The sequence below is a fragment of the Lepisosteus oculatus genome, chromosome 6 (assembly GCF_040954835.1).
Source record: "Lepisosteus oculatus isolate fLepOcu1 chromosome 6, fLepOcu1.hap2, whole genome shotgun sequence".
NCBI lineage: Eukaryota > Metazoa > Chordata > Actinopteri > Semionotiformes > Lepisosteidae > Lepisosteus > Lepisosteus oculatus.
Window position 1 is genome coordinate 51,053,662 of NC_090701.1, and position 9,019 is coordinate 51,062,680.

Below are 9,019 nucleotides of genomic sequence, written 5' to 3' on the forward strand. Positions count from 1 at the left end.
TCAGTCAATGACAGTTTAGCCACTTTATTCTGAGAGGGATATTTTTGCTCCAGGCTCTTGCGTTGTCAGCTGCTGCTTACATCTGAATTATCTTTGAATGGGAAAAATTTATGTTAACTTCTTTGAGTGATAAATGAACTTTTTTACTACTGTTATACAACATGGCAAAAAGTGATATATTTCAGACCAATTGTGTTGCGATACATTGGTCAGTGTACCTTTGTATTGTCTTTGAATACTCCCTCTACCAAGGACACTGCCAGTGATAAGCTCTTCCTAAAAGTAATCATTTAAAATAATGATATGCGTCACCCAGATTATACTGTATGTTATCAAATGTGTCTGTCGCAATATCCTAATTTGTGTAATGTATTGGCCGTTTGAGTGACAGTTTAAACTGCTGTTTTGCTTCATGACCGCTGTTTTATTACCCAGTTACTTACCAATTGAATATTTAATAACAGGTAATCCCAAATCCTCTCGGATCATCAAACGTCATTTAAAATACAGTTCATGATTTTTTTTGTAGTTGTGTTATATCTATTTAAATACACATATGTTTACATATAGGTGTATTTCTTTAGAAATAAAGTGTTTTATGAAGTGATCCCATTGGTTTTAGAAAATGTTAAAAATATTGAAACAGAACTATTGTAGTGGAAGTAATTCACATCCTGATGTCAGGAGTGAGATTCTTTCGCAGTGAACGAAAATCTCAAATTCCCCATGTGAAAAGGAGCTCAGTCTAACCAGTCACGTCTTAGTCCATATTAGAGCCCATGTCTATACAGCCTTCTTGAAAACTAAATCTCAAAATATCTATACATTTTTACAGTTCCTGATAGATATTCAGTTTAAGACTGTTAAGGTGTTAAGACTTTTTTAAAACCACTTAAAACATATTCTGTATACATTTTAAATAAAAACGTCAAACATTTAATCAACAAAGCTAAAAAAACCTGTTCCCTAATTCTTGCATAGGGACTTTTAGTACAGTTCCAGGTGGTACCAAGCAAAAATCATTTGATTTTCAAGGTTCTCTTCACAGCTGTGCTTTGCCAACAGTTTTGCAATTAAAGTATTAGAGATGTTCTAATTGTAACTGAAAACCTTTTACTTCCTAGGGAAAAAAGTACAGGAGACGGTCTTTCTCTTAACAGCTGTGTGGGCCTAGAGCAAAATTTATCCAAACCAAGAGGGGAGAAAACTGGTTGCAGAACAAATATTTAATACAATCTGTTTATGCTGCTGTTAACTCTAGATCAGATTCATATCCAGTACAGATGTCAGGTGTCTTGTTTATATAACTCATATATTAATCAGTTGCCCTAGGTAATTAAATTGAATATGCAAATGTTTATCCAGTTTTTTGTAAATCTACTATCTAAACCCTTTCACCACAGCACCGTTCATAAAAGTATTATGTTCCTTATATATACTCTGGGTGATTTGTGTAGTACTGTATGTCATACCCACCCTTGCCGAAGTATCGCAAACTGTACTAGAGTCACCACAGGGCCCATCAATCAGTCTGTTCCCGTGACAACATGAACAGGAAGAATACAGGTCCCACCTGTGTACACTTAACCACCTGGGCATTTATTATCTGCAATATTCTCCTGTTCAATCTTAGTGATTCTATCCTAAAGAATTGGCATTCTCTGTGAGTTTACCTTCTTCCCTGACAGTGCTTCACTCAACTTAGTTTCTTGGATTTCCCTCTGGAATGGTTTCTCAGATTATCTCAGGGTTTGGACGTTGCATGTTTGCTATGACTTTGCTTATGGATCCCCTTGGTGCCTTGATTTCTAGTTGTTCTGGCTGTGACCCCTTGCTGGTTTTTTAACTATACTGTAGCTTCGGCCTGAGGTTTCTGTTGCCTGTTCACTCCCCTCAGCAGCTTACTTCCAGCCTTCAGCCTCAGTCTGCTGCTCTATGACAAGTAAATACGGCCTAATTCACAGTATAAAGCCTACAGTGTCTTATGAAATCAGGGCATTTAAAATGATGCATCTAAAGTTCAACTAAAAATGAATGTTTGCAATCAAACCTTGAATACTAAACCTAAACACTTTTATGGGTGAAATGCTTTACTGTAAATGTGAGAAACATATTGCAAATACAAACTAAAATGAATTGATATCTTAAATATTCATCATCTATGCTATGGCAAACCAAAATTAGTGCACAAAATCACTTTGGCTATCTATACAATTAGTTGAATGACCTCTGTACACTTATAATAATAGTGGTTCACATGATTTCAGAACAAATACACATGCCTCTGTAAGATCCTTCAGTCAAGAAATGAATTTCAAGCTAAGATTCAACTGTGCAAACCAATGACCTCAAAAATAAAGTTATAGAGTGGCACAGATGAGGAGAAGGATATTAAAACTATGGGCAGAGGGGAAACTTGTTAGAGCTGCCACTGTGAGGGCAACAGTGACTTTGAAAGTGCTACAGGGTTCATTGGCTGAGATGGGAGAAAATGTCCAAGAGTCAACAATATCCCAATCATTGCACAAAGCTGGTCTGTATGGAAGAGAGGCAAACCCATCTCAAATCCTGCAAGCATGTAGTAAAAGGTTTTCAGATCTTGTGATTCAAAACTGAAACTTTTTAATTTTAAATGCAAAGCATTAGACCTGGCAATAGTCCAACACAGAGCATCACTCAGTCAACACCATCCCTACTGTCAGGCATGGTGGTGGCAGAGTTATGTTATGGCGCTGCTGCTCATCAGCAGGGACTGGGAAACTTGTCAAGTTTGAAAGGGAAAACGTTTGGAGCAAAGTACAGCCAAATCTTTGAAGAAAACCTGCTTTAGTATACTAAAGACATACTGTAATACTGGGGGGAAAAAATTATCTTTCTTAGGGGCAATGACCAAAGCTCACGGCTAAAGCTACACTGAAGTATCAAGTATCAAGACGAAAGTAAATCAGAAAAAGCTTCCATGTGAATGAGTAGAGAATATGTGGCACGACTTGAAAATTGCTGTCAATCAACACCAACCAATTTGACAGAGCTTGAGCGAAATTGAGAAAAGAACGGATGAACATTGCACCATCCTGGTGTGCAAAGCTGGTAGAGACTTAGTCAAAAAGACTTCAGACTGAGATCGATGCCAAAGGTGCTTCTGCCAAGTACTGACTCATGAAAACGTAAGTAATGAATCTATTTTAGTTTACAATTTTTCTCTTCATTTGTTTTCTTGCATTTCCCTTTAAATGTTCAACATTTAAGTGTAGAATACGAGCATTCAAATTTTGATAAAAAATGTTCACTTTAGAAAGTGTGAATACATTATCTGAAACTCCCAAAAATAAGATCACTTTATTAGCCACATACTATTTCTTGTATTAGGAATTTGTCGAAAATGGGAAACCACTGAAAGGTGATGAATACTTTTACAAGGTACCGTGTATACCCACTGGCTGTAGAGGTGCCCTTCAGTGCCTCAGCTCAACAACTCTTGTGTCATTGTAGCAGCCTACTCCTGTAATGTTCTGTTATGTATAACTAAATGGCTAGTTATACTGTTTATAAATTTAATTTAATTAGATGTACACCAGTTTTACTCTGCAGGAACAAACATCACATTTGCACAGTTAAAGATGTATTTCACAATGAAAAAGACAGCACTGTTTTTAGTGCTTGGTGTTCTTTGGAATGTACTCAAAAGAGTACACCACGACATCAGGAACACAGTCAGTACATTCTGGCACCCTGATTATTTAACACTCACTCTGTGTTACTGATTTTTTTAGGCTCACTTCACAGCTTGTATTTGAAAGCAGTCTCTGGTTAATCGTGTATAGCTCTATAGCTGAGTACAGTACTTCTCTTCCAGGCACATTCCAAACTGAATCCAATTTTAAAAGAAAAATGGTGCAGGGTTGACTTTTTTTGTTCTCTCTTTATCTTTCACTGTGCAGTGAAGCACTTCCAGAACAATAAACTGTAAATACTAAATACGGTGCTACAACACCACTACTCCTTGTTAATCTAGTTATTTTGTTTTCTCTGGACAAATAACCCTTTAAAATATTTTTGTACTCTGTATCATATGAGAGCAAATGAAGCTAAGCACGGAAGTCGAGTGGAAAAATGAAATATTGGTTGTATTTACACGGACCTATAAGCACGTGCACAATTTTTATGGAGCATATCGTGTTATATCTGCGGATGTTATGCTGTGTTTTGAGGGACGTGGGCATGATCATTCACGGCAGAGCTGTCGGAATATAGCATAAGAAGGTTATAAATGACGGGAGGCCATTCAGGCTGTCTAGCTTGATTGGTTTGAGAAAAACACTGTTGCTTCAGCCTTGAAAGGGGGTTGTTTAACTGTATTTTCTTGGACACTTACAGTAGGTCATTAAACTGCATCTGAAAATAATTAATATCCTTTATAATGTCAATTGATATTTCTGATTCTTTAGAATACAAAATCTTGATTTTATTTATTAATATTTATTTACTGTAGATCTGATACCTATATATCTAAGAAGCTGAATAAAATATCTGGCATTATAGTATATATTTATATAACTGTAGAAACTAAATTAGTTGTTTTGCTTGGTTTCTGTTTATTTTAGATTTCTTTGGATTTCTTAGTCAACAATCCACCATTATACCAAAATATAAATAACAAATAATCTATAAATAAATCTATTATTAATCTATTATCTAGTCTAATAATATGGTCATATTTATAAATTAATCATTTCTTGAAAATATAATATAAAAAGTAGTTTTTTCCCCTTTGTGTCTGTTTAAAAACCACAGTTTTTATGGAATGAGAAATCAATGATGTGGTGCAGCACAGTTCCTCCTACTCTATCCCTGCAGTTTTAATATGAACGGACTGTAGATGACCTGCAAACAAGTCTCTTTATAGTCACGTGTGACTCTGTTTCCTCTCTTCGGTGTGTGGACATTGAAAAAGTACACATCGCAAGGAGGGGTGGTAACATTGACAACATTCTTCAATTGAGATTGTCTTTGTGGGTTTCCCATTTAAATACATTAACACCATAGAGATTGAAGGGGGTGGCATGCATGGTTAACAAAGCTGCCATGCAGTGTTGGGGCCCTGGGTTCAATTCAGGACATAGGGTTCTCCAGTACCTGCATGGAGTTTGTATGTTCTCCCTGTGCTCAAGGGGGTTTTCTCCAGTTTCCATTTCCGCCCATAGTCAACAGACTGGGACCATAGTGGTTGGTGTCAGCGGCCAGCAGGCCAGCAGGCCAGCCCAGTAGTCGGACCCTATGTGGTGTCTTTGCAGGTTCAGCAGTCTCTTATCTGAAAGTGGCTAGGCTGTAGATGTGGTCGTAAGCAAGAAGACTAGAGAACTTAGAATTGGAAGAGATGGCGAAGTAAGGAGCTCCAAAAGGAGAGACCAATACCGGGCAGTGAACAGAGGGTTTAGGTATTATGGGAGGTGTAAGGTGCGGTGATTAGTGAAGTACCGTGGTTGGTTGATTAGCCAGAGCAATATCGTTTTTGCTAGAAGTGCTCAGTGCTGGAGTGCAATTAGGGTGAGGACGTTTCTGCGTTGGGCTCTGGTTAGTTGTGGGCGTGACAGTTGGTTAATCGGCTTCTGGGAAAATTGGCCCTGGTTTGGGTGTGTTTGTTTGCCGGTCTGCGCAGACTGACACAGTGTGTTCCACCTTGTGCCTTTTGCTCACTGGAATAAACTCTGGCTTCCCTGTGACCCTGAACTGGAAGAAACAGTTACAAAATGGATGGATTCAACACGGAATTTGCTTTTAACCCTTTTCTTTGTAAATGAGAGTTGATTATTAAGAAAAGTATCTGAAATGTGTTGAAATTTCTTTTAAAATGAATAGTCTCCTCTGATGATGTTCGAGCTTTGGTGAATCTTAATTATAATTGATGTAATCAGAGTGGCCTATTCTTCTAATTTAAGCATATGGTATTCTCCTCTCGTGTGGAATGTTGATGGTTGGGGAACGTCTATGTAAAGTGATTTTTCAGTAAACCAAGTAGGTTTGTCAGGATGAAGAGTTTTGTACCAAACTGTTGACAGCTTGTTAAGTAATATATTGTAACGCAACGGGGTTCAGGTGAGCGCCCTTTCCGCATTAGGTCGGCCCCGCACCGTCAGGGCTCGAACCCGGGACTCCCGCCTCACTCAACAGGGACCCAGCCCGGTGAGCTAAAGAGAGATCTCTCCACGGCCCAGTAGCTGTAGTCCTGCTATCACAGGGAAGGGCTGCGACGTCACCATTCTGGTAAGCCGGCTCTTACACAGTACCTGTCGGCCATATGCGTTGCAATATTTTGTAGTACAGGGTGTACATCCTGTTGAGTACTTTCTGTACTGCTTTACATCTGGACAGCATCAAATATTGGGTTTGAGTATTCTTCTCTTTTAGAAACTAATACTTGCAACTTTGCAAGGCTGTATTCTATAAGCATCTTCTGTCTTCTCAATCGTTAATGATTCACATCTACTGCACATTGTTATTTGATGAAGGCAACTTAAAAGAACAAACTACTCAGCGTTTTTTAAACAGCAGATGTTTAAACTTTACATTCTCAATTTACATTCTCAATTTGTGGAGGACTTTATATTTAAGTAAATTCCTGAGCTTGAATATAACTCAATTTCCCTCACGGGATCAATAAAGTATCTATCTATAACTCACAGCGCCACCTGCTGGTGCACTTTACCCTGATGCCCGGGAATTATACTAGTGAAGTCACTTGAGGGCTGCATGCACCCTATGCTACAGACTATAGCACTTAGTCTTGCTCACTGAGCTTGTCCAGTAAAGAACATACTTTCTCCCAGTCTCTGTGTTTGGTTTAGAGTTCAGCGGATACTCAGTGGAAGCACACTGGTGTTAGAGTGAGCTGGCCTGTCCACCAGAGAGATAACACTCACCCTGACATGGGAATTAGACACTGTTGTAGGTAGCACAAAGTGGCCTTCTTATTCTTCTTATCGTGGCCTATAATTATAAATGTAATTGTAAATGTATAATGAATTATAGAGAAGAAATGTAATTATACCAGAGTATATATCTTTATTTACAATGTGCTGGTAAAATGCCAACCTGTAACTGTTTAAACAGTACTATATTCAACAATCAGATATCATCACTTCTTTGAAGAAACGACTCGATGAGATTTTTGGATCAAATAACCAAAATCCAAATGTGTTTGATTGGACATATGGCCCCTTCTTGTTTGCAAAAACGATGCTCTGTAGGGAAATATAGAATTATATATATATACTGCACCACGTATACGTTCACCCACGGTCAGAATGCTTCTTATCCCTGGTGAGACTGGCAGCAGCCCAGAGCACAGTGATACCGCACCCCAGATGGGACGCCAGTCTGTCAAAGTGCACACACACAAGCACACAGGAACAACTTACAGACACCAATTCATTTAGCAAACATGACTATGGAGCTGGGAGGAATTTGGGACACCCAGAAAGAACCTGCAAATGCAGGGAGAACATGTATACTGAACACAGAATGAGCACCTGACTAGAGTCAAATCCAGGACTCAAGAACTGGGAGACAACATCTCTCGCTGCCACACCACTGAGCTGCCTTATACTGTATATACACATTACTGTACTGTATATAAGACTGGCCCCTGGTGAGAATATGAGCACATTTGTGTCTGTGTGTGTATTGCACTGTGTGCTTGTGTCCTGTTTCTGGGTGTAACCCACCTCATCCTTTTTCTTGTCAGGATAAGCTCCCACTCCTCCACGACCCTCTAAAACAGACAGAAAATGGATGAATATACAGTACTGTATATGTGTTATTCTTATTCTTAACCTCAACAGGACCAGCGTGTAATCAAGCCTCTCACCTTGTGCTTCTGGAATAGGCTCAATCCACACCCACGAATAAACTGCTTTCTGGACAAAAGGATGCATACTCATTACAAATGTCACGACAGAACATGATTAATACTTCTATAGATACAACACCGCTTCAGATTTGTCCAAACCACATACCTAACACAATGCTCATTCACAGCCACATCCTCTTCTGCAAACCTGGACTGGGCCTGACACTTGGCTCACTTCGAGCAGGCAGTGCCATGACCTAAAAATGTCAATTATGTTAATGGGATATGATTCGTTTAGTTACTATGAATTCATGGAGAACCTTCACTTTTGCGTTAACCAAGACAATAGTTGAAAAAAGTGTAGTTCGAGATTATTTTCAAGTATGCCTCAGGTTTCACGGTAAATTAGACTTCAGGCCTCTGTGAGTTGCACTTTGAAACATGGAGATGTTAAACAGCTACAGTAATACATTGCTCTTTCAATTTATGTTGCAGTGTATTATCATACAGTTTCGCTTTTTACTGTGACCTTCCTCCAACGTGGAGCTTATCTAGACTGTTCACGGCAATGAAAGAGATTTAAAATCCTAGAAATAAGATTTTTTCGTGCAAAACATGACAGTTGTCATTTCTCTGCGGAAACATGCTCTATGATTTGCACTTGATTTTAGATTATCCTCTCTATATATAGTCAAATATATTTCAGTAATTGAACTCAGCAGTAAAGTGGATAATGTGGTTATTACATTCCTTAGCTTGAATTCTGCTCCAATCTTTTTTTTTTTCTGAAACTGTTGAGCTGGTAAGTTCAATGCAGAAGCACGTATGCACTTTGGAAAGGTAATTTAAAAACGAGTTGAGCCATGACAAATAGGGACAGCTGGCCTAATTGAATCATTTGAGCTAAGACAGCTCAACTTGGTTATCCTCACTCCAGCCCACATTGATATTAGTGTGTGAATCATTAGCCATGAAATCATGTCTGCGTTTTTTGACTGCATCATTCACGACAAGACGGGCAACGAGGCCTGCCTCAGATTCCTTGATCATAAATAGTCAGAATGCCTTTAAAATAAACCAGCCATCCTGCCTAGCTACAGTAATGCTGCATACCTATTCTTTATTATCCTCATAGACGGAGCACTGTACCAGGTTACCCTTGGTTTGTGT